Source organism: Engystomops pustulosus, chromosome 4 (genome assembly GCF_040894005.1).
Source record: "Engystomops pustulosus chromosome 4, aEngPut4.maternal, whole genome shotgun sequence".
Lineage (NCBI taxonomy): Eukaryota > Metazoa > Chordata > Amphibia > Anura > Leptodactylidae > Engystomops > Engystomops pustulosus.
Window position 1 is genome coordinate 204,288,565 of NC_092414.1, and position 24,470 is coordinate 204,313,034.

The following is a 24,470-nucleotide window of genomic DNA, read 5'->3' on the forward strand; positions in this document are numbered from 1 at the left end:
TAATAACATTGTCATATGAAATAATAGCAGCGAGGGCCCTGTTCACAAGAGCTTACAGTCTATGAGGATGAGGGGGGAGGACACAAGAGCTTACAGTCTATGAGGATGAGGGGGGAGGACACAAGAGCTTACAGTCTATGAGGATGAGGGGGGAGGACACAAGAGCTTACAGTCTATGAGGATGAGGGGGTGACACAAAAGCTTACAGTCTATGAGGATGAGGGGTGACACAAGAGCTTACAGTCTATGAGGATGAGGGGGGAGGACACAAGAGCTTACAGTCTATGAGGATGAGGGGGGAGGACACAAGAGCTTACAGTCTATGAGGATGAGGGGGGAGGACACAAGAGCTTACAGTCTATGAGGATGAGGGGGTGACACAAAAGCTTACAGTCTATGAGGATGAGGGGTGACACAAGAGCTTACAGTCTATGAGGATGAGGGGGGAGGACACAAGAGCTTACAGTCTATGAGGATGAGGGGGGAGGACACAAGAGCTTACAGTCTATGAGGATGAGGGGGGAGGACACAAGAGCTTACAGTCTATGAGGATGAGGGGGGAGGACACAAGAGCTTACAGTCTATGAGGATGAGGGGGTGACACAAAAGCTTACAGTCTATGAGGATGAGGGGTGACACAAGAGCTTACAGTCTATGAGGATGAGGGGGGAGGACACAAGAGCTTACAGTCTATGAGGATGAGGGGGGAGGACACAAGAGCTTACAGTCTATGAGGATGAAGGGGTGACACTAGAGCTTACAATCTATGAGGATGAGGGGGTGACACAAGAGCTTACAGTCTATGAGGATGAGAGGGTGACACAAGAGCTTACAGTCTATGAGGATGAGGGGGTGACACTAGAGCTTACAATCTATGAGGATGAGGGGGTGACACAAGAGCTTACAGTCTATGAGGATGAGGGGTGACACAAGAGCTTACAAACTATGAGGATGATGGGTGACACAAGAGCTTACAAACTATGAGGATGAGGGGGTGACACAAGATCTTACAGTCTATGAGGATGAGGTGGTGACACAAGATCTTACAGTCTATGAGGATGAGGGGGTGACACAAGAGCTTACAGTCTATGAGGATGAGGGGGTGACACAAGAGCTTACAGTCTATGAGGATGAAGGGGTGACACAAGAGCTTACAGTCTATGAGGATGAGGGGGTGACACAAGAGCTTACAGTATATGAGGATGAGGGGGACACAGAAGCTCACAGTCTATGAGGATGAGTGGGAGACAAGAGCTTACAGTCTATGAGGATGAGTGGGAGACAAGAGCTTACAGTCTATGAGGATGAGGGGGTGACACAAGAGCTTACAGTCTATGAGGATGAGGGGGGAGGACACAAGAGCTTACAGTCTATGAGGATGAGGGGGGAGGACACAAGAGCTTACAGTCTATGAGGATGAGGGGGGAGGACACAAGAGCTTACAGTCTATGAGGATGAGGGGGTGACACAAAAGCTTACAGTCTATGAGGATGAGGGGTGACACAAGAGCTTACAGTCTATGAGGATGAGGGGGGAGGACACAAGAGCTTACAGTCTATGAGGATGAGGGGGGAGGACACAAGAGCTTACAGTCTATGAGGATGAAGGGGTGACACTAGAGCTTACAATCTATGAGGATGAGGGGGTGACACAAGAGCTTACAGTCTATGAGGATGAGAGGGTGACACAAGAGCTTACAGTCTATGAGGATGAGGGGGTGACACTAGAGCTTACAATCTATGAGGATGAGGGGGTGACACAAGAGCTTACAGTCTATGAGGATGAGGGGTGACACAAGAGCTTACAGTCTATGAGGATGATGGGTGACACAAGAGCTTACAAACTATGAGGATGAGGGGGTGACACAAGAGCTTACAGTCTATGAGGATGAGGTGGTGACACAAGATCTTACAGTCTATGAGGATGAGGGGGTGACACAAGAGCTTACAGTCTATGAGGATGAGGGGGTGACACAAGAGCTTACAGTCTATGAGGATGAAGGGGTGACACAAGAGCTTACAGTCTATGAGGATGAGGGGGTGACACAAGAGCTTACAGTCTATGAGGATGAGGGGGACACAGAAGCTCACAGTCTATGAGGATGAGGGGTGACACAAGAGCTTACAGTCTATGAGGATGAGTGGGAGACAAGAGCTTACAGTCTATGAGGATGAGGGGGTGACACAAGAGCTTACAGTCTATGAGGATGAGGGGGTGACACAAGAGCTTACAGTCTATGAGGATGAGGGGGACACAAGAGCTTACAGTCTATGAGGATGAGGGCCATACACAAGAGCTTACAGTCTATGAGGATGAGGGGGTGACACAAGAGCTTACAGTCTATGAGGATGAGGGGGGACACAAGAGCTTACAGTCTATGAGGATGAGGGGGAGACACAAGAGCTTACAGTCTATGAGGATGAGGGGGGACACAAGAGCTTACAGTCTATGAGGATGAGGGGGTGACACAAGAGCTTACAGTCTATGAGGATGAGGGGTGACACAAGAGCTTACAGTCTATGAGGATGAGGGGGTGACACAAAAGCTTACAGTCTATGAGGATGAGGGGGTGACACAAGAGCTTACAGTCTATGAAGATGAAGGGGTGACACAAGAGCTTACAGTCTATGAGGATGAGGGGGTGACACAAGAGCTTACAGTCTATGAGGATGAGGGGGACACAAGAGCTTACAGTCTATGAGGATGAGGGGTGACACAAGAGCTTACAGTCTATGAGGATGAGGGGGACACAAGAGCTTACAGTCTATGAGGAGGAGGGAGACACAAGAGCTTACAGTCTATGAGGATGAGGGGGGACACAAGAGCTTACAGTCTATGAGGATGAGGGGGTGACACAAGAGCTTACAGTCTATGAGGATGAGGGGTGACACAAGAGCTTACAGTCTATGAGGATGAGGGGGTGACACAAGAGCTTACAGTCTATGAGGATGAGGGGGTGACACAAGAGCTTACAGTCTATGAAGATGAGGGGGTGACACAAGAGCTTACAGTCTATGAGGATGAGGGGGTGACACAAGAGCTTACAGTCTATGAGGATGAGGGGGTGACACAAGAGCTTACAGTCTATGAAGATGAAGGGGTGACACAAGAGCTTACAGTCTATGAGGATGAGGGGGTGACACAAGAGCTTACAGTCTATGAGGATGAGGGGGTGACACAAGAGCTTACAGTCTATGAGGATGAGGGGGACACAAGAGCTTACAGTCTATGAGGATGAGGGGTGACACAAGAGCTTACAGTCTATGAGGATGAGGGGGACACAAGAGCTTACAGTCTATGAGGAGGAGGGAGACACAAGAGCTTACAGTCTATGAGGATGAGGGGGTGACACAAGAGCTTACAGTCTATGAGGATGAGGGGGTGACACAAGAGCTTACAGTCTATGAGGATGAGGGGGTGACACAAGAGCTTACAGTCTATGAGGGGGTGACACAAGAGCTTACAGTCTATGAAGATGAAGGGGTGACACAAGAGCTTACAGTCTATGAGGATGAGGGGGTGACACAAGAGCTTACAGTCTATGAAGATGAAGGGGTGACACAAGAGCTTACAGTCTATGAGGATGAGGGGGTGACACAAGAGCTTACAGTCTATGAGGATGAGGGGGACACAAGAGCTTACAGTCTATGAGGATGAGGGGTGACACAAGAGCTTACAGTCTATGAGGATGAGGGGGACACAAGAGCTTACAGTCTATGAGGATGAGGGGGGACACAAGAGCTTACAGTCTATGAGGATGAGGGGGTGACACAAGAGCTTACAGTCTATGAGGATGAGGGGTGACACAAGAGCTTACAGTCTATGAGGATGAGGGGGGTGGTACCAGAGCTTACAGTCTATGAGGAGGAGGGAGACACAAGAGCTTACAGTCTATGAGGATGAGGGGGGACACAAGAGCTTACAGTCTATGAGGATGTGGGGGTGACACAAGAGCTTACAGTCTATGAGGATGAGGGGGTGACAGAAGAGCTTACAGTCTATGAGGATGAGGGGGTGACACAAGAGCTTACAGTCTATGAGGATGAGGGGGTGACACAAGAGCTTACAGTCTATGAGGATGAGGGGGTGACACAAGAGCTTACAGTCTATGAGGATGAGGGGGTGACACAAGAGCTTACAGTCTATGAGGATGAGGGGGTGACAGAAGAGCTTACAGTCTATGAGGATGAGGGGAGGACACAAGAGCTTACAGTCTATGAGGATGAGGGGATGACACAAGAACTTAAAGTCTATGAGGATGAGGGGGTGACACAAGAGCTTACAGTCTATGAGGATGAGGGGGTGACACAAGAGCTTACAGTCTATGAGGATGAGGGGTGACACAAGAGCTTACAGTCTATGAGGATGAGGGGGTGACACAAGAGCTTACAGTCTATGAGGATGAGGGGGTGACACAAGAGCTTACAGTCTATGAGGATGAGGGGGTGACAGAAGAGCTTACAGTCTATGAGGATGAGGGGAGGACACAAGAGCTTACAGTCTATGAGGATGAGTGGGAGACAAGAGCTTACAGTCTATGAGGAGGAGGGGTGACACAAGAGCTTGAAATAAAGGTCCCAGGAGTTTGCTCGCTCCTCCTAGGTCACATTCTCTACAAATAATAGAGAGAAGGTCCTTATGTCCTGGAGTACGATTACATCGCCCTCTAGTGTTCTAGTGTGTGCAAGGTCAGGAAGGAATTGTCTACTAATGTCTGTTACAATGTGCAGGAGCACTTCCCCCTCCCACTGTGTGAGATAACGTCAGAGAATGGAGAAGTGCTGTGAGTGGATTGGGAAATTATTTCCTGGTGAATGCAATCAAAGATATATAGAGAGAGAATACCAAATAAGTGAAATAAACCTGTTTAGCGAGATGGAGGGCATAAATTTCAAGTGAAGAAGGTCTGCACTTCGCTCTGCCGAGTGAAATGGCTTTATATAAACACAGCACCAGAAAAGAGCTCAGTATATAATTACAATGTCAATGGGGTAAGCAGGGGCGAAACTTCAGGAGTGAAGACGATGCAGTCCCAACTGGGCCCAATAAGGCTTTGGGGGCCCATAAGGTGTCACTTTCCCATATGAGAAGACTGGTACCATGAACCATACATACCATCAGCGTCAAGTTACGTCACTGCGGGTAAGGAGCATTGTTACTGGAAACTTGAGGTTACAGGAAGTTACATTTTATCGATCAGTTGGGTCGAGCTGAGGGGGTGTGGCTTATTTAAAGTTCAATGTTTTTTACATATTTATTAATTGCAAACTTTTTGGATCGGACCAAACCGTCGACATGTTATCTAGCTTTATAATAGCTCACGTATGTCTTCATTGGTGCCCCCAGAAATAACTGTGCCCCAAATGTAGGCAAGGATTTTGGGGGACACGTAACAATTTTGAACCTCTTCCTTTCTGAACATCTTACACTCTCTCTATTTCATCAAAAGAAAAATTAGAGATAGATGGAAAAAACCAACCCCGCTCGGGCAGGTATAATTAATGTACCACAAAGATGCCTTACATACTATACACACCTGAGAGCAGTCTGGGCCACGATGGTTCTATGCGATGGGGGGGGGTGATACTACACAGAACCTGTAGACATTTATAAAGTGGGAGGATCCTCAGGGAAACGGTTGTGTCACTACATGAGTACAGGAGCCCGGATAGCTCAGTCGGTAGAGCATCAGACTTTTAATCTGAGGGTCCAGGGTTCAAGTCCCTGTTCGGGCGGAAGATTTTTTTGATGAAGTTCAAAAGTATAAATATAATGGAAAGTAAGAAAATGAGAGAAACAACAATAAAAAGATAAAAAGAGCTCCAAGAGCTTTGGTTTCTTTCTACAAATAAAGATACAGGCAGCCCCCGGGTTACGTACAAGATAGGGTCCGGAGGTTTGTTCTTAAGTTGAATTTGTATGTAAGTTGAAACTGTATATTTTATAATTGTAGATCCAGACAAAAAAAAATTGACCCCAGTGACAATTGGAGTTTAAACATTTTTTTCTGTATGGGACCAAGGATTATGAATAAAGCTTCATTACAGACACCTTACAGCTGATCATTGCAGTCTGGGACTATAGTAACATCCAGAGAGCTTCACCAGAGGTCAGAGGGGTCTGTCTGTAACTATGGGTTGTCTGTAAGTCGGGTGTCCTTAAGTAGGGGACCGCCTGTTTATAGCTTGAGAAACTCCAAATAGGTTACGTGACATTAAAGGAAATCTACCATCAAAATCCATCTTGAAAAACCAGGGACACTTACTCATAGATCCAGGCACCGGGACTGGTATCTTCTTATATCTGTGTCTTCCTTCTTTCTAAAACTTTTAGACGTGGGTTTCCTCTGGTTTCCTCCCACACTCCAAAACATACTGGTAGGTTGATTAGATTGTGAGCCCCATTGGGGACAGGGACTGATTTGTCATGCTTTGTGCAGCGCTGCGTAATCTGTGTGCGCTATATAAATAAAGAATTATTATTATATAATTATGCTAATGAGTCAGAGGGGCTTCTTTGGGGGTATACCAGAGGCTCTCCGTGCTGTAGCTTCACAGACTGTTACACTGTGTCCACCTCCCCTGCTCTCTCAGCACTTCCCCATTCTCTGACGTTATCTCACACAGTGGGAGGGGGAAGTGCTCCTGCACAGTGTAACAGACATTAGTAGACAATTCCTTCCTGACCTTGCACACACTTGGACACTAGAGGGCGCTGTAATCGTACTCCAGGACATAAGGATCTTCTCTCTATTATTTGTAGAGAATGTGACCTAGGAGGAGCGAGCAAACTCCTGGGACCTTTATTTCATGCATAAGGGAGATTTTGTGAATGTTTTTCACTTTTACTTTTTTATTCAAAATGATCGCCCGAACAGGGACTTGAACCCTGGACCCTCAGATTAAAAGTCTGATGCTCTACCGACTGAGCTATCCGGGCTCTTGCCATGATATGCTGACACAACAAATTCCTGCTGAAGTCATTCTGGAAAAAGCGGCTTATAGAGTATATACGGGACGTGTATACTGATCTGCCATAACATTAATACCACTGACATGTAATAGACCGATTCTTTACAATGCTGTATTATGGATCTGGGAGGGGCAGATTGTGATATTAGACAATTCATTGGTATAATGGCAGATCTTGTGTTATGCTGAATATATTTCAGACATTTTAATCTTTTGGATGTACATAGCTTTGTTTTGGTGCTGTATTTATGCAAAAATCTTGGTTTTGGCCCTGCATATATATATAGGGAGATTGGCTCTGGTGTTGTATATACTGAGCTCTGTTCTGGTGCTGTATTTATATACTGAGCTCTGCACAGGTGATGTATTTATATACTGAGCTCTGTACAGGTGATGTATTTATATACTGAGCTCTGTTCTGGTGCTGTATTTATATACTGAGCTCTGTTCTGGTGGTGTATTTTTATACTGAGCTCTGTTCTGGTGCTGTATTTATATACTGCGCTCTGTTCTGGTGCTGTATTTATATACTGAGCTCTGTACAGGTGCCGTATTTATATACTGAGCCCTGTTCAGGTGCTGTATTTATATACTGAGCTCTGTTCAGGTGATGTATTTATATACTGAGCTCTGTTCGGGTGCTGTATTTATATACTGAGCTCTGTTCAGGTGCTGTATTTATGTACTGAGCTCTGTTCGGGTGCTGTATTTATATACTGAGCTCTGTTCTGGTGCTGTATTTATACACTGAGCTCTGTTCAGGTGCCGTATTTATATACTGAGCCTTGTTCAGGTGCTGTATTAATATACTGAGCTCTGTTCAGGGGCTGTATTTATATACTGAGCTCTGTTCAGGTGCTGTATTTATATACTGAGCTCTGTTCCGGTGCTGTATTAATATACTGAGCTCTGTTCAGGGGCTGTATTTATATACTGAGCTCTGTTCAGGTGCTGTATTTATATACTGAGCTCTGTTCTGGTGCTGTATTTATATACTGAGCCTTGTTCAGGTGCTGTATTTATATACTGAGCTCTGTTCAGGTGCTGTATTTATATACTGAGCTCTGTACAGGTGCTGTATTTATATACTGAGCCTAGTTCAGGTGCTGTATTTATATACTGAGCTCTGTTCAGGTGCTGTATTTATATACTGAGCCCTGTTCAGGTGATGTATTTATGTACTGAGCTCTGTTCAGGTGCCGTATTTATATACTGAGCTCTGTTCTGGTGCTGTATTTATATACTGAGCTCTGTTCAGGTGCTGTATTTATATACTGAGCTCTGTTCTGGTGGTGTATTTTTATACTGAGCTCTGTTCAGGTGCTGTATTTATATACTGAGCTATGTTCAGGTGCTGTATTTATACACTGAGCTTTGTTCAGGTGCTGTATTTATATACTGAGCTCTGTTCTGGTGGTGCATTTTTATACTGAGCTCTGTTCAGGTGCTGTATTTATATACTGAGCTATGTTCAGGTGCTGTATTTATACACTGAGCTTTGTTCAGGTGCTGTATTTATATACTGAGCTCTGTTCAGGTGACGTATTTATATACTGAGCTCTGTTCTGGTGCTGTATTTATATACTGAGCTATGTTCAGGTGCTGTATTTATACACTGAGCTTTGTTCAGGTGCTGTATTTATATACTGAGCTCGGTTCTGGTGTTGTATTTATATACTGAGCTCTGTTCAGGTGCTGTATTTATATACTGAGCTATGTTCAGGTGCTGTATTTATACACTGAGCTTTGTTCAGGTGCTGTATTTATATACTGAGCTCTGTTCAGGTGATATATTTATATACTGAGCTCTGTTCAGGTGATATATTTATATACTGAGCTCTGTTCTGGTGCTGTATTTATATACTGAGCTCTGTTCAGGTGATATATTTATATACTGAGCTCTGTTCTGGTGCTGTATTTATATACTGAGCTCTGTTCAGGTGATATATTTATATACTGAGCTCTGTTCTGGTGCTGTATTTATATACTGAGCTCTGTTCAGGTGATATATTTATATACTGAGCTCTGTTCAGGTGATATATTTATATACTGAGCTCTGTTCAGGTGCATATTGCAGAAAAAACCCACCTGTAACACTGAGGTCGGTGCTGGTAACGATTGCAGGTGTCAATCACGTTAATCCTGCCAGAGGCACTTAAATCCCAGCGGCGCGTGGGCGCAGCCTTCTTGGATTCGATTGGTAAGGTAATCTGGGGGCGGAAATGAATTGCCATGACAGCCTTGGGTAGAGCCTCTTCAGGCAGCGTCACTAAGAGGTAAATATATAAAATATATATAAAATATGTGGGTAGAAGGAAACCATCAACATACATAAAAATACATAAAGATACAACCAGGATAAAATGAGGTGAAGTCGTCAGAATGGAGAAAGTTCCAACAGAAACTCGTATCGTATCGCTACATAGACCGAGGAGAAGGCGCTGATAGTCCACAAATACGGCTATAGACCGTCAGACAGTGGACAGCTCCCGCCATTTACCATTAGGGTACAGAGTAGGTACAGAGCCCGGATAGCTCAGTCGGTAGAGCATCAGACTTTTAATCTGAGGGTCCAGGGTTCAAGTCCCTGTTCGGGCAGAAAGTTTTAATAAATTAAAAAAAAACAACATAATATTAATTTTAAAATATAATATTAAAAAATAATCATTGTATCTGCCCCAATAGGGAAGAGGTTGAGGAGCTTTCAACCTCTCCAAAATTCATCACCTACTTTTCAGTCATAAAAATTTGTGCTCATCCTCTGATGTATCCCTATGGACGGCGCTGGATCTCCAGGGAGGAGCCTCACTCTACTGTATCCACCCCCCTCCCCCGCTATGTTACTATTTGGGGAAATAAATGGGGCACTACTACCATGAGGCTCTTTGCCTGTTTGGGGGAACAATTTTGTTGGTTCACACCTCCTTGTTTTAGGACTATTTGTTTGGAGGATTTGCGGCTCCTTGTAGCCCGGGGCACTGCCCCCCCTGCTGTGAGTGACTGTGTAATTAGCATATCCCCTCCCAGAATTCCCGGCTTTGTGGTGGCTGTCTCCGCAGGCTTAGTGACTGCCCTGTATGAGGCCACGCTCCCTCTCTGGAGGATCTGGAGCTTTGCGCAGTGGCAGTATCATAGCCCATGAGGTCTATCCGAGGCGTGATTATTGCTGATTGAAAACTTTACCCAATACCCCGCCATGATGACTTGTAATACAGTCAGCTACGGCAATTTTTGACAGTCTCTCAGGAGACTGAACAATATAGTTGACGAAAGATGAGATTCGATTGATAGTTAGCAATTATAAGGAAAATTCACTGAATTGAGTTCCAGATCAGTGACATTTTGCAGTGTTTGAGTCCTGATACCGGTGTGTATTGTTATCACTTGTGTCCTGACCTTCCCACAGCGATGAAGAGATCAGGAAGTGAACTATAAAAATTTTGTTAAAGAAAATCTGTAAAAGTTCTTCCACTAGCGCCATCTATTGGATGAAGCCCCTTTTCATGTTATCTGTCAGGTTAAATAGAAAGTTGAAGCGCCACCTATTGGGTGATGTGAGAGATGTGAGTTGGCCGAAGTGAACATGGTCCAGGTGTAGGAGTGTAAGAGACCTGAATCTTGTTACCTCCCCAGTGCCGGTAGTTGTATTACCAAGATACCAGGTAGACGAGGTGAAGGTTCTGGTCCAGAGGCTGAGGGAAGCCATCTATAAGATTGTCCACCCAGACCAGCAGCATCCCTGGCTGCAGAACAGGGCTGGATCATAGGGGGGGGGCGCACGGGGCGCGAGCCCCGGGGCCCCCACCACTTTGCCCTTAAAGGGGCCCCCACCACTTTGCCCTTATAGGGACCCCCACCAAATGTGGGCGATTTGAGTGCCCGATTCGCCCACTGTGTATTTGGGTCCGGGCTGACCATTGGAACTACCGCACATGGGGCATACTAATGGTTAATGCTATGGCACGGCCAGGGAACAATAAGTGGAAACCAAGTGGAAACCAAGATGGCGGCGCCCTGTGTTCACGGCGCCGATGCTGTGTGTGACGTTACTGCGCCGGCGCCGTGTGTGACTACACGGCGCCGGCTGCTAGCAGGGCTCCGCCATCTTGGTACACCTCCGAAGATAACCGCGAGGGAAGAAGACGAGGACGGCGAGCATTGGGGGAACGGAGGGAGGTGATGTACAATTTTATTTATAAAATAAACTGTATATAACTGTATATAGTTATCATTGGTGGGGTAAATAGTTAGTTATTATAGGAGGTGTTGTGTATATAGTTATAATAGGGGAACTGTATATAGTTAGTTATTATAGGGTGGTGTATATAGTTATTATAGGGAGTATACAGTTATTCTAGTTATTATTATATAGTTAATGCTGGGGGTGCACATAGTGATTACTCAGGGAGCTGTATACAGTGATTGCTCGGGGAGCTGTATATAGTGATTGCTGGGGGAACTATATATAGTGATTGTTAAGGGGTTGTATATAGTGGTTGCTGAGGGAGCTGTATACAGTGATTGCCGGGAGATGTATATAGTGATTGCTGGGGGAGCTGTATATAGTTATTGTTAGGGGGTTGTATATAGTGATTGCTGGGGGAGCTGTATATATTGATTGCTGGGGGAGCTGTATATAGTGATTGCTGGGGGAGCTGTATATAGTTATTGTTAGGGGGTTGTATATAGTGATTGCTGGGGGAGCTGTATATATTGATTGCTGGGGGAGCTGTATATAGTGATTGCTGGGGGAGCTGTATATAGTGATTGCTGGGGGAGCTGTATATAGTGAGTGCAGGGGGAGCTGTATATAGTGATTGCTGGGGGAGCTGTATATAGTGATTGCTGGGGGAGCTGTATATAGTGATTGCTGGGGGCTGTATATAGTGATTGCTGGGGGCTGTATATAGTGATTGCTGGGGGCTGTATATAGTGATTGCTGGGGGCAGTATATAGTGATTGCTGGGGGAGCTGTATACAGTGATTTCTGGGTGAGCTGTATACAGTGATTGCTGGGGGAGCTGTACATAGTGAGTGCTGGGGGAGCTGTATATAGGGATTGCTGGGGGCAGTATATAGTGTTTGCTAGGGGGCAGTATATAGTGATTGCTAGGGGGCTGTATATAGTGATTGCTGGGGGCTGTATATAGTGATTGCTGGAGGAGCTGTATATAGTGATTGCTGGGGGGGGGGGCTGTATATAGTGATTACTGGGAGCTGTATATAGTAATAGGGGGCCTTTGTATAGCGATTTCTGTTCCTTGTCTGGACTACATTTAATGAAGGCCCCCACCACATTTTGCGCCCAGGGGCCCCCACCAACCTTAATCCGGCCCTGCTGCAGAATTACAGACAACGCGGCCCTGGTCAGCCTGGATCAGCAGAAGGTTTTTGACCAGGTCTCGCATGAGTTGATGGGCCGGGCCCTGCATAGGTTTGGTCTGGGTAAGATGTTCTGCACCTTTGTAGACCTGATGTACCGTGATCTCCACAGCTCTGTGTTTTCGGGGGACAGACAAGGCTCCTCTCTTTCCCTTCTTTTTGTTGGAGTTATAGAGCTATTTGCAGAGTCTATCCGGCAGAATAAAGAGATGAGAGAGATCGCCCGTCCTCGCTCGTGTGTCTGGGGGTTATGAGGCCTTGGCTCCAGGTTGGTGGGAAGTAGCCGGCACAATGTTGGTTATTGCAGCCTGTATTTCAGGAGAACCGGATCTCATCATCTCTGGATATTAATGTTCCCCCTGAGCTGTGGTCCTGCTTGAGGCCCCGAAGGTTTCAGCTGCTGATAATAAGGGACATGGTTGTTGTGTCCATATACCTGGTAATGAGCATTAGTGTTTAGAACAATCTGGGTTTGGATTGGTTGGTTGGTTCTGTCCAGTCACATGAATGTTTTGCACCAGGTGATGAGCAGGGTCTTTATCTCCTCCATGTCTCTGCTCTGTATCTGCCTGTGTGAGGCAGGTGGATTTCCCCATGGTTTAGTTTCTGGTTGTTTGGCTTTGGATAAAGGGCTTTGTCTAAGGTCCATTTATTGTTAGTGACCTCAGCGTAGAATTAAGCCGTGGCATTGTGTGTGGTCTAGGCCTTGGCATTGTGTGTGGTCTAGACCTTGGCATTGTGGGTGGTCTAGGCCGTGGCATTGTGTGAGGTCTAGTCCGTTGAATTGTGTGGTCTAGGCCGTGGCATTGTGTGTGGTCTAGGCCTTGGCATTGTGTGTGGTCTAGGCCATGGCATTGTGTGTGGTCTAGGCCTTGGCATTGTGTGTGGTCTAGGCCATGGCATTGTGTGTGGTCTAGGCCTTGTGTGTGGTCTAGGGCTTGGCATTGTGTGTGGTGTAGGTCGTGGCATTGTGTGTGGTCTATGCCGTGGCATTGTGTGTGGTCTAGGCCTTGTGTGTGGTCAAGGCCGTGGCATTGTGTGTGGTCTAGGCCGTGGCATTGTGTGAGGTTTAGGCCTTGGCATTGTGTGAGGTCTAGGCCATGGCATTGTGTGTGGTCTAGGCCTTGGCATTGTGTGTGGTCAAGGCCGTGGCATTGTGTGTGGTCTAGGCCGTGGCATTGTGTGTGGTCTAGGCCTTGGCATTGTGTGAGGTCCAGGCAGTGGCATTGTGTGTGGTCTAGGCCTTGGCATTGTGTGTGGTCTAGGCCTTGACATTGTGTGAGGTCCAGGCAGTGGCATTGTGTGTGGTCTAGGCCTTGGCATTGTGTGTGGTCTAGGCCTTGGCATTGTGTGAGGTCCAGGAAGTGACATTGTGTGTGGTCTGGGCCTTGGCATTGTGTGTGGTCTGGGCCTTGGCATTGTGTGTGGTCTGGGCCTTGGCATTGTGTGTGGTCTAGGCCTTGGCATTGTGTGTGGTCTAGGCCTTGGCATGGTGTGAGGTCTAGGCCTTGGCATTGTGTGTGGTCTGGGCCTTGGCATTGTGTGTGGTCTAGGCCATGGCATTGTGTGTGGTCTAGGCCTTGGCATTGTGTGTGGTCTGGGCCTTGGCATTGTGTGTGGTCTAGGCCATGGCATTGTGTGTGGTCTAGGCCTTGGCATTGTGTGTGGTCTAGGCCTTGGCATTGTGTGTGGTCTAAGCCTTGGCATTGTGTGAGGTCCAGGCAGTGGCATTGTGTGTGGTCTAGGCCTTGGCATTGTGTGTGGTCTAGGCCTTGGCATTGTGTGAGGTCTAGGCCTTGGCATTGTGTGTGGTCTAGGCCTTGGCATTGTGTGTGGTCTAGGCCTTGGCATTGTGTGAGGTCCAGGCAGTGGCATTGTGTGTGGTCTAGGCCTTGGCATTGTGTGTGGTCTAGGCCTTGGCATTGTGTGTGGTCCAGGCAGTGTCATTGTGTGTGGTCTAGGCCTTGGCATTATGTGTGGTCTAGGCCTTGGCATTATGTGTGGTCTAGGCCTTGGCATTGTGTGAGGTCCAGGCAGTGGCATTGTGTGTGGTCTAGGCCTTGGCATTATGTGTGGTCTAGGCCTTGGCATTATGTGTGGTCTAGGCCTTGGCATTGCGTGAGGTCCAGGCAGTGGCATTGTGTGTGGTCTAGGCCTTGGCATTGTGTGAGGTCCAGGCAGTGGCATTGTGCGTGGTCTAGGCCTTGGCATTGTGTGAGGTCCAGGCAGTGGCATTGTGTGTGGTCCAGGCCTTGGCATTGTGTGAGGTCCAGGCAGTGGCATTGTGTGTGGTCTAGGCCTTGGCATTGTGTGTGGTCTAGGCCTTGGCTTTGTGTGAGGTCTAGGCTGTGGAATTGTGAGTGGTCTAGGCCTTGGCATTGTGTGTGGTCTAGGCCTTGGCATTATGTGTGGTCTAGGCCGTGGCATTGTGTGAGGTCCAGGCAGTGGCATTGTGTGTGGTCTAGGCCTTGGCATTGTGTGTGGTCTAGGCCTTGGCATTGTGTGTGGTCCAGGCAGTGTCATTGTGTGTGGTCTAGGCCTTGGCATTATGTGTGGTCTAGGCCTTGGCATTATGTGTGGTCTAGGCCTTGGCATTGTGTGAGGTCCAGGCAGTGGCATTGTGTGTGGTCTAGGCCTTGGCATTATGTGTGGTCTAGGCCTTGGCATTGTGTGAGGTCCAGGCAGTGGCATTTTGTGTGGTCTAGGCCTTGGCATTGTGTGAGGTCCAGGCAGTGGCATTGTGTGTGGTCTAGGCCTTGGCATTGTGTGAGGTCCAGGCAGTGGCATTGTGTGTGGTCCAGGCCTTGGCATTGTGTGAGGTCCAGGCAGTGGCATTGTGTGTGGTCTAGGCCTTGGCATTGTGTGTGGTCTAGGCCTTGGCTTTGTGTGAGGTCTAGGCTGTGGAATTGTGAGTGGTCTGGGCCTTAGCATTGTGTGTGGTCTAGGCCTTGGCATTATGTGTGGTCTAGGCCGTGGCATTGTGTGAGGTCCAGGCAGTGGCATTGTGTGTGGTCTAGGCCTTGGCATTATGTGTGGTCCAGGCAGTGGCATTGTGTGAGGTCTAGGCCTTGGCATTGTGTGATGTCTAGGCCTTGGCATTGTGTGAGGTCTAGGCCTTGGCATTGTGTGTGGTCTACGCCGTGGCATTATGTGTGGTCTAGGCCATGGCATTGTGTGTGGTCTAGGCCTTGGCATTATGTGTGGTCTAGGCCGTGGCATTGTGTGAGGTCCAGGCAGTGGCATTGTGTGTGGTCCTGGACCTCTTTATGTTGTTTCTTTAATTTTTTTTCGTTCCATCATTTTTAAGCTTTTGAATTTTATTAAAAATCTTCCGCCCGAACAGGGACTTGAACCCTGGACCCTCAGATTAAAAGTCTGATGCTCTACCGACTGAGCTATCCGGGCTCACGGATGTCACTGATGTTGGGATGGCAGCGCCCGCTGTGTGAATGTCGTTCACCTTTCTATCTCCTACTACACAGATTCTTGCTGTGACCCCCGGAGCGCAGGAGGACGCCCCAAACACCCTGCACTTATACATGAGGATTTACCCCCGGCTCATATACTGCCCCTATGCCAATAATAACCCCCAACATTGTCCAATGGCTCGGAGCTCTGCTTGTCATCCTGGCTTTCCTAATAACGTCTCTGACCTATAGGAGATCCATTTTATCTCCGATCTCTTATCTATCCGTTCAGGGGCAGCCGTCCTCTAGATGAGCAAACCAACTATTCCGGACTATCCGGGGTTATACTGATGTATGTGATGAGCAACTAGGATATAATGAGGGGAAGCCGTCAGAATGGAGGAAGTTTCAGCAGTTTGCATGTTCTCTCTGTGTTTGCGTGGCTTCCTCCGGGTCCTCCGGTTTCCTCCCACACTCCGAAGCATACTGGTAGGTTGATTAGATTGTGAGCCCCATTGGGGACAGGGACTGATTTGCTCTGTGCAGCGCTGCGTAATCTGTGTGCGTAATATATAAATGAAGGAGAAAGTTTCATCAGAAACTTATTGGGGGAATTTCTTTATGTGTCACATGATCCAACATTAGTCTTATCACTGTGATGATAAATTGTGGCGCAGAATAAGACAATATCAAGTTGTACTTTAGATCTACTTTTAGATGGTTTAAAAATGTGCTGTCTTAATTTTTGGCACATAGTCTATTTCCCATCCGGCTGCGCTCCCTTGGACAAGTCATAAAACGCTGTAAAAGCCTTGATAAATGTAGCACAAGGCATTTTAGTCCAATTTATTGGCACAAATTCCACCAGAAGTCTGACCGGAGCGGAGTCATACATTGTATTGTATCACTACACACAGAGGAGCGGCTACTGCACATATCCAGCCGTCACCCAGTGGTCATATCCTGCCAGAAATGGTTGTGCCACACTGTACATGCAGAGCCTGGATAGCTCAGTTGGTAGAGCATCAGACTTTTAATCTGAGGGTCCAGGGTTCAAGTCCCTGTTCGGGCGAATGTTTTTAATTAAAAAAATCACATTGAGAACAAGTAAAAATGTTTAACAATTATTTCTGGGTGTGCCATGGGGGCAGTAATTGTAGGGTGGTCCTAGTGTTTACCAGACTATCCAGTATTAATACAAATGTATATACTGAGCTCCGTGTGGACAAGAGGTCAGTGTTTTTGTTAATGTGTTCGGCTTGTAGCCCGGGGCAATGCCCCCCCTGCTGTGAGTGACTGTGTAATTAGCATATCCCCTCCCAGAATTCCCGGCTTTGTGGTGGCTGTCTCCGCAGGCTTAGTGACTGCCCTGTATGAGGCCGCGCTCCCTCTCTGGAGGATCTGGAGCTTTGCGCAGTGGCAGTATCATAGCCCATGAGGTTTATCCGAGGCGTGATTATTGCTGATTGAAAACTTTACCCAATACCCCGCCATGATGACTTGTAATTCAGTCAGCTACGGCAATTTTTGACAGTCTCTCAGGAGACTGAACAATTTGGTTGAAGAAAGATGAATAACAGGTGATACTATACAATAATAAGGAACCATCACTGATTTTAGTCTAGGTTCCTTGATGTTGGGTGCTAATGGTGGGCTGCTAAATGTACATATTGTTAATTTACTTGTAACCTGATGTTCCTGCACCAATGAAGAGATCGGGAAGTTAGAAAGATCCTGATGTAGAGAATCTGTGAACGTTCTTCCTCTAGCGCCACCTATTGGATGAAGCTACATTACACGCTATCTTGCAGGTTAAATAGAAAGCTGAAGCGCCACCTATTGGATGATGCGGGAGGTGTGGGGAGAGATGATAGGTGTGAACATGGTCATAGTGTAGGAGTATAAGAGACCCGAACCTTGTTACCTCCCCAGTGCCGGTGGTTGTATTTACCAAGATTCTAGGTAGACGAGGTGAAGGTTCTGGTCCAGAGGCTGAGGGAAGTCATCCATAAGATTGTCCCCCCAGACCAGCAGCTTCCCTGGCCGCAGAATTACAGACAACGCAGCCCTGGTCAGCCTGGATCAGGAGGAGGTTTTTGACCAGGTCTCCCATGAGTTGATGGGCCGGGCCCTGCATAGGTTTGGTCTGGGTAAGATGTTCTGCACCTTTGTAGACCTGATGTACCGTGATCTCCACAGCTCGGTGTTTTTGGGGGACATACAAGACTCCCCTCTTTCACGTCATGGTATTGTGTGAGATCCAGGCCGTGACTTTGTATATGATCCAGGCCGTGGCTTTGTGTGAGGTCCAGGCCGTGGCTTTGTGTGAGGTCCACACTGTGGCTCTGTCCGGCACCAGGTCTTTCAGTTCTTTGTCCAGCATGCTGACCCCTTGTGTATTGAGGTGTTTAGGGTGGTACAGGTGGTGATGATTGATGAGGGGGTGTTGATGTGTGGCATGGCACTGAGTTTGGTGTTGCTCTCCTTGGTGGTGTGGTCAGGGAAGTCCTTTGTTTGGGAGCAGGGACGATAGGATTATTCTGCAGCCAGGAAACATTTGCTGTGCAGTCTGAGCTAGTTGGGCCATATGTCCTGCTATCTGCTGGTGCTGGTCCTGAACGTTGTTGGTTCTGGTATGGATAATGATGTGGATACCATCTGGATATGCACTTACCTGGAGAAAAGTTCTTATTTACAGACTGTGGGCACTGAGGGCTCCTCTGCCTCCTTTCTCTCCCCCTGTAAAATAGTAAGTATTTGGTACCGTTTCGGTTATTCTCGTTCCTCTTTTCATTTCAATACAGTCACGGCCAAAAGTTTTTAGAATGATACAAATGTTGATGTTTACAAAGTCTCCTGCATCAGGTTTTATACTGGCAATTTGCATATTCTCCAGAATGTTATAAAGAGGGATCAGCTTAACAGCAATTAATTGCAAAGTCAATATTTGCCTAGAAAATGAACTTTTTCCCCCAAAACACATTTCAACTTCATTGCAGGCGCCTTAAAAGGAGCAGCTAACATGGTGTCAATGATGGCTCCAGTAACACAGGTGCAGGGGCTGATGGGGACAGGGCTGGAGATCAATCTGTCATGATTAAGTAAGAATCTCACCACTGGACTCTTTAATAGGAGGCTGGTGCTTGGCATCATTGTTTCTCTTCTGTTAACCATGGACCCTCAGATTAAAAGTCTGATGCTCTACTGACTGAGCTATCCGGGCTCTGCACCTACATAATCATACACTGGTCTCCAGCGAGGACCACTTACCTGCTCCATGTTTCGTATGGACATCTTCTACTGTACAGATACATTATATACTGCACCAGGGAACCTACCTTTCTATGTGAGGGAGTTATAAGAGGTATAGAGGAGTGAGCACCCCGGGCCTATACAATCCACTGATATACACCAGGAGTATACGGCCCAATGGTATCCACCTATATACCGTATATATACAGTGCAGACACAATCCCATCAAGGAGTTTTTGTACAATCTAGGAGAAGAGGTAAGAAGACTTAAAGGGATTTCTAAGGAATCCAAAATATTTCCATTGTGGCTGAACATTGGCTCCTTATATAATAAAACATGACTCCCCAATCCCCTGTTGATCCGGTCCAGAATCTTCCACTACAGCGACCGAGACTTGTTATCCTAAATGTTATAATTAATTTTTCAACAAAACCACTCAGCACAGGGGTTAACCAAGTTATGTGTCTGCATCAGTGTAGCTGCAGCATTCTCATGGTATGTTTGCGTCATACTGCATCACATCACATGGTCGGTTTCCTTTAATGTCATAGAACATATTTGGAATTTCTCTGCTTTATCTTTTTTTGGGAATGTCGTCTATTGGGAAGAATAACCAATGTTCTGGACCTCTTTTATGGTTCTTTCTTTAATTTTTTTTTCGTTCCATAATTTTTAAGCTTTTGAATTTTGTTAAAAAAAAATCTTCCGCCCGAACAGGGACTTGAACCCTGGACCCTCAGATTAAAAGTCTGATGCTCTACCGACTGAGCTATCCGGGCTCATGGATGTTGCTGATCTTGTGATGACTGTCGTTCACCTTTCTACCTCCTACTACACAGATTCTCGCTGTGACCCCCGGAGCACAGGAGGACGCCCCAAACACCCTGCACTTAAACATGAGGATTTACCCCCGGCTCATATACTGCCCCTATGCCAATAATAACCCCCAACATTGTCCAATGGCTCGGAGCTCTGCTTGTCATCCCGGCTTTCCTAATAATGTCTCTGACCTAGGAGATCCGTTTTATCTTCTATCTCTTATCTATCCGTTTCGGGGCGGCCGAAACCAGCAAACCAACTATTCCGGACTATCCGGGGTTATACTGATGTATATACTGAGCTCCATGTGGACAAGAGGTCATTGTTTCCTGTTGCCGTCAGTGTTCGGCTTCTTGTAGCCCGGGGCAATGCCCCCCCGCCGCTTCGAGTGACTGTGTAATTAGCATATCCCCTCCCAGAATTCCCGGCTTTGTGGTGGCTGTCTCCGCAGGCTTAGTGACTGCCCTGTATGAGGCCGCGCTCCCTCTCTGGAGGATCTGGAGCTTTGCGCAGTGGCAGTATCATAGCCCATGAGGTTTATCCGAGGCGTGATGATTGCTGATTGAAAACTTTACCCAATACCCCGCCATGATGACTTGTAATACAGTCAGCTACGGCAATTTTTGACAGTCTCTCAGGAGACTGATATATGATGTGAATGATAGAGATGCGAATGTTATTAATCTGGGTGTGAAGAGGTGAGAACTCCATATACTTGGAAATGTTTCCAGCGGACACATTTTTACAATATATTGGCAATCACCTCTCTATATATTCCTGGTCTGGTGATCACAGCTCTACCTGCAATACTAATGACCTCCACTAGGGAAATCTGCAGATAGATGGGTCATTTCCTAGGGGCCCGATTGGCATTTTCCCGACGTGTTACCCCAAAATTTCCGATTTGCGTCGATTTTCCCTGAATTGCCCCAGGATTTTGGCGCACGCGGATTGAGGTGCATCGGCGCCGGCATGCATGCAACGGATATCGGGGGGCGTGGCCAAAAGAAAACCTGACGGATTTGGAAAAACCGCCGCATTTTAAAAAAAAAATGTGTTGCGAAAATTGCACTTACCTTCACCAGGAATAGGCCAGTGAATTTCAGGGCATTCCAGCGCGCCTCCGGGGAACTTCAGCGCAGCAGCGCCACCTGGTGGACGGCGGAGGAACTACCTTAGTGAATCGCCGGAAGACCCAAATCCACCGCAGAGAACGCGTCGCTGGATCGCGAATGGACCGGGTAAGTAAATCTGCCCCATTCTGTGATATTATCTCATTCTTTCTTGAGTCTTGTAACTTAAAGGGGTTGTCCACGTTCAGAGAATAATTAATATTCTTTGTGTTATACTTTCTGTATCCATTCCTCTCTATTTTCTAGACCTCTGCTTGCTGTTCTGCTATAGAAAGCTTCATTACTTCCAGTGGATGGAAAACTGTCCATTAGGCAGGATCACAGGATGTGCACTGCCCGTGGCCCATGTTTATAGTTGCCAGTTCTCCCTGTACATACAGTAGGTGGCGCTATGCCCTGCACATGGGGCACGTGCTCTGTGTAGTGAGGGGACGCCCTGTACATGGGGCACGTGCGCTGTGTGTAGTGAGGGGACGCCCTGCACATGGGGCACGTGCTCTGTGTGTAGTGTGGGGACGCCCTGTACATGGGGCACGTGCGCTGTGTGTAGTGAGGGGGACGTCCTGTACATGGGGCGAGTGCGCTGTGTGTAGTGAGGGAGAAGCCCTGTACATGGGGCACGTGCACTGTGTGTAGTGAGGGGGATATCCTGTATATGGGGCGCGTGCACTGTGTGTAGTGAGGGGGACGTCCTGTACATGGGGCACGTGCGCTGTGTGTAGTGAGGGGGACGTCCTGTACATGGGGCACGTGCGCTGTGTGTAGTGAGGGGGACGTCCTGTACATGGGGCGCGTGCGCTGTGTGTAGTGAGGGGGACGCCCTGTACATGGGGCGCGTGCACTGTGTGTAGTGAGGGGGACGCCCTGTACATGGGGCACGTGCACTGTGTGTAGTGAGGGGACGTCCTGTACATGGGGCACGTGCGCTGTGTGTAGTGAGGGGGACGCCCTGTACATGGGGCACGTGCGCTGTGTGTAGTGAGGGGGACGCCCTGTACATGGGGCACGTGCGCTGTGTGTAGTGAGGGGGACGCCCTGTACATGGGGCACGTGCACTGTGTGTAGTGAGGGGGACGCCCTGTACATGGGGCACGTGCACTGTGTGCAGTGAGGGGACGCCCTGTACATGGGGCACGTGCGCTGTGTGTAGTGAGGGGGACGCCCTGTACATGGGGCGTGTGCTCTGTGTGTAGTGAGGGGGACGTCCTGTACATGGGGCGCGTGTGCTGTGTATAGTGAGGGGGACGTCCTGTACATGGGGCGCGTGCACTGTGTGTAGTGAGGGGACGTCCTGTACATGGGGCACGTGCGCTGTGTGTAGTGAGGGGGACGCCCTGTACATGGGGCACATGCGCTGTGTGTAGTGAGGGGGACGCCCTGTACATGGGGCACGTGCACTGTGTGTAGTGAGGGGGACGCCCTGTACATGGGGCACGTGCGCTGTGTGTAGTGAGGGGGACGTCCTGTACATGGGGCACGTGCGCTGTGTGCAGTGAGGGGACGCCCTGTACATGGGGCACGTGCGCTGTGTGTAGTGAGGGGGACGCCCTGTACATGGGGCACGTGCACTGTGTGTAGTGAGGGGGACGTCCTGTACATGGGGCGCGTGTGCTGTGTGTAGTGAGGGGGACGCCCTGTACATGGGGCACGTGCGCTGTGTGTAGTGAGGGGACACCCTGTACATGGGGCACGTGCACTGTGTGTAGTGAGGGGGACGTCCTGTACATGCGACACGTGCTCTGTGTGTAGTGAGGGGGACGCCCTGTACATGGGGCACGTGCGCTGTGTGTAGTGAGGGGGACGTCCTGTACATGGGGCACGTGCGCTGTGTGTAGTGAGGGGGACGCCCTGTACATGGGGCACGTGCGCTGTGTGTAGTGAGGGGGACGTCCTGTACATGCGACACGTGCTCTGTGTGTAGTGAGGGGGACGCCCTGTACATGGGGCACGTGCGCTGTGTGTAGTGAGGGGGACGCCCTGTACATGGGGCACGTGCTCTGTGTAGTGAGGGGGACGCCCTGTACATGGGGCACGTGCGCTGTGTGTAGTGAGGGGGACGTCCTGTACATGGGGCACGTGCGCTGTGTGTAGTGAGGGGGACGTCCTGTACATGGGGCACGTGCGCTGTGTGTAGTGAGGGGGACGTCCTGTACATGGGGCACGTGCGCTGTGTGTAGTGAGGGGGACGTCCTGTACATGGGGCACGTGCGCTGTGTGTAGTGAGGGGGACGTCCTGTACATGGGGCACGTGTTCTGTGTGTAGTGAGGGGGACGCCCTGTACATGGGGCACGTGCGCTGTGTGTAGTGAGGGGGACGCCCTGTACATGGGGCACGTGCGCTGTGTGTAGTGAGGGGACGCCCTGTACATGGGGCACGTGCGCTGTGTGTAGTGAGGGGGACGTCCTGTACATGGGGCACGTGCGCTGTGTGTAGTGAGGGGGACGTCCTGTACATGGGGCACGTGCGCTGTGTGTAGTGAGGGGGACGTCCTGTACATGGGGCACGTGCGCTGTGTGTAGTGAGGGGGACGTCCTGTACATGGGGCACGTGTTCTGTGTGTAGTGAGGGGGACGCCCTGTACATGGGGCACGTGCGCTGTGTGTAGTGAGGGGGACGCCCTGTACATGGGGCACGTGCGCTGTGTGTAGTGAGGGGACGCCCTGTACATGGGGCACGTGTGCTGTGTGTAGTGAGGGGACGCCCTGTACATGGGGCACGTGTGCTGTGTGTAGTGAGGGGGACGCCCTGTACATGGGGCGTGTGTGCTGTGTGTAGTGAGGGGCACGTGCGCTGTGTGTAGTGAGGGGGACGTCCTGTATATGGGGCGCGTGTGCTGTGTGTAGTGAGGGGGACGCCCTGTACATGGGGCACGTGCGCTGTGTGTAGTGAGGGGGACGTCCTGTACATGGGGCACGTGTTCTGTGTGTAGTGAGGGGGACGCCCTGTACATGGGGCGTGTGTGCTGTGCGTAGTGAGGGGCACGTGCTCTGTGTGTAATGAAGGGGACGCCCTGTACATGGGGCACGTGCTCTGTGTGTAATATGGGGGGACGCCCTGTACAGTGCATGCACTGTAGGGAGTTGTATTGATTATGGCTTCTCTATTGTAATGACAGTAAAGGGCCCAAATCCCCGAATCCGGGTCTCTTATACTCCTCCACCTTGGACCGGCCAACTCTCCCCACACCTCCCGCATTATCCAATAGGTGGCGCTTCAACCTTCTATTTAACCTGACATGTAGCAAATCTGCTAAATAGGATAACTGACCAAATATTTAGATTTAGCATCAGTAATCACGTGATAAGAATGAAATTTATCATCTGTTCTTCGACACACTGTTCAGTCTCCTGAGAGACTGTCAAAAATTGCCGTAGCTGACTATATTTCAAGTCATCATGGCGGGGTATTGGGTAAAGTTTTCAATCAGCAATAATCACGCCTCGGATAAACCTCATTGGCTATGATACTGCCACTGCGCAAAGCTAACCTACAGCACCACACAGC

The 24,470-nt window shown here is 48.6% G+C and overlaps 10 non-coding genes across 10 annotated transcripts; 6 read left to right on the forward strand and 4 right to left on the reverse strand.

Annotated features, from left to right (window-relative positions):
• The first annotated feature begins 5,662 nt into the window (after positions 1 to 5,662).
• Positions 5,663 to 5,735, forward strand: TRNAK-UUU (transfer RNA lysine (anticodon UUU)). Its single transcript has one exon. It is a non-coding gene; the product is annotated as a tRNA-Lys (tRNA).
• A 1,131-nt stretch (positions 5,736 to 6,866) lies between these two features.
• TRNAK-UUU (transfer RNA lysine (anticodon UUU)) lies at positions 6,867 to 6,939 on the reverse strand. Its single transcript has one exon. It is a non-coding gene; the product is annotated as a tRNA-Lys (tRNA).
• Positions 6,940 to 9,496: 2,557 nt separating this feature from the next.
• TRNAK-UUU (transfer RNA lysine (anticodon UUU)) lies at positions 9,497 to 9,569 on the forward strand. Its single transcript has one exon. It is a non-coding gene; the product is annotated as a tRNA-Lys (tRNA).
• Positions 9,570 to 10,080: 511 nt separating this feature from the next.
• LOC140129160 (U4 spliceosomal RNA) lies at positions 10,081 to 10,221 on the forward strand. Its single transcript, XR_011855369.1, has one exon. It is a non-coding gene; the product is annotated as a U4 spliceosomal RNA (small nuclear RNA).
• A 5,464-nt stretch (positions 10,222 to 15,685) lies between these two features.
• TRNAK-UUU (transfer RNA lysine (anticodon UUU)) lies at positions 15,686 to 15,758 on the reverse strand. Its single transcript has one exon. It is a non-coding gene; the product is annotated as a tRNA-Lys (tRNA).
• Positions 15,759 to 16,759: 1,001 nt separating this feature from the next.
• Positions 16,760 to 16,832, forward strand: TRNAK-UUU (transfer RNA lysine (anticodon UUU)). The gene has a single exon. It is a non-coding gene; the product is annotated as a tRNA-Lys (tRNA).
• Positions 16,833 to 17,165: 333 nt separating this feature from the next.
• LOC140129159 (U4 spliceosomal RNA) lies at positions 17,166 to 17,306 on the forward strand. Its single transcript, XR_011855368.1, has one exon. It is a non-coding gene; the product is annotated as a U4 spliceosomal RNA (small nuclear RNA).
• Positions 17,307 to 19,719: 2,413 nt separating this feature from the next.
• Positions 19,720 to 19,792, reverse strand: TRNAK-UUU (transfer RNA lysine (anticodon UUU)). Its single transcript has one exon. It is a non-coding gene; the product is annotated as a tRNA-Lys (tRNA).
• A 541-nt stretch (positions 19,793 to 20,333) lies between these two features.
• On the forward strand, positions 20,334 to 20,474 carry LOC140129162 (U4 spliceosomal RNA). The gene has a single exon (XR_011855371.1). It is a non-coding gene; the product is annotated as a U4 spliceosomal RNA (small nuclear RNA).
• A 3,835-nt stretch (positions 20,475 to 24,309) lies between these two features.
• LOC140129150 (U4 spliceosomal RNA) lies at positions 24,310 to 24,450 on the reverse strand. The gene has a single exon (XR_011855359.1). It is a non-coding gene; the product is annotated as a U4 spliceosomal RNA (small nuclear RNA).
• Between the last annotated feature and the right edge of the window lie 20 nt (positions 24,451 to 24,470).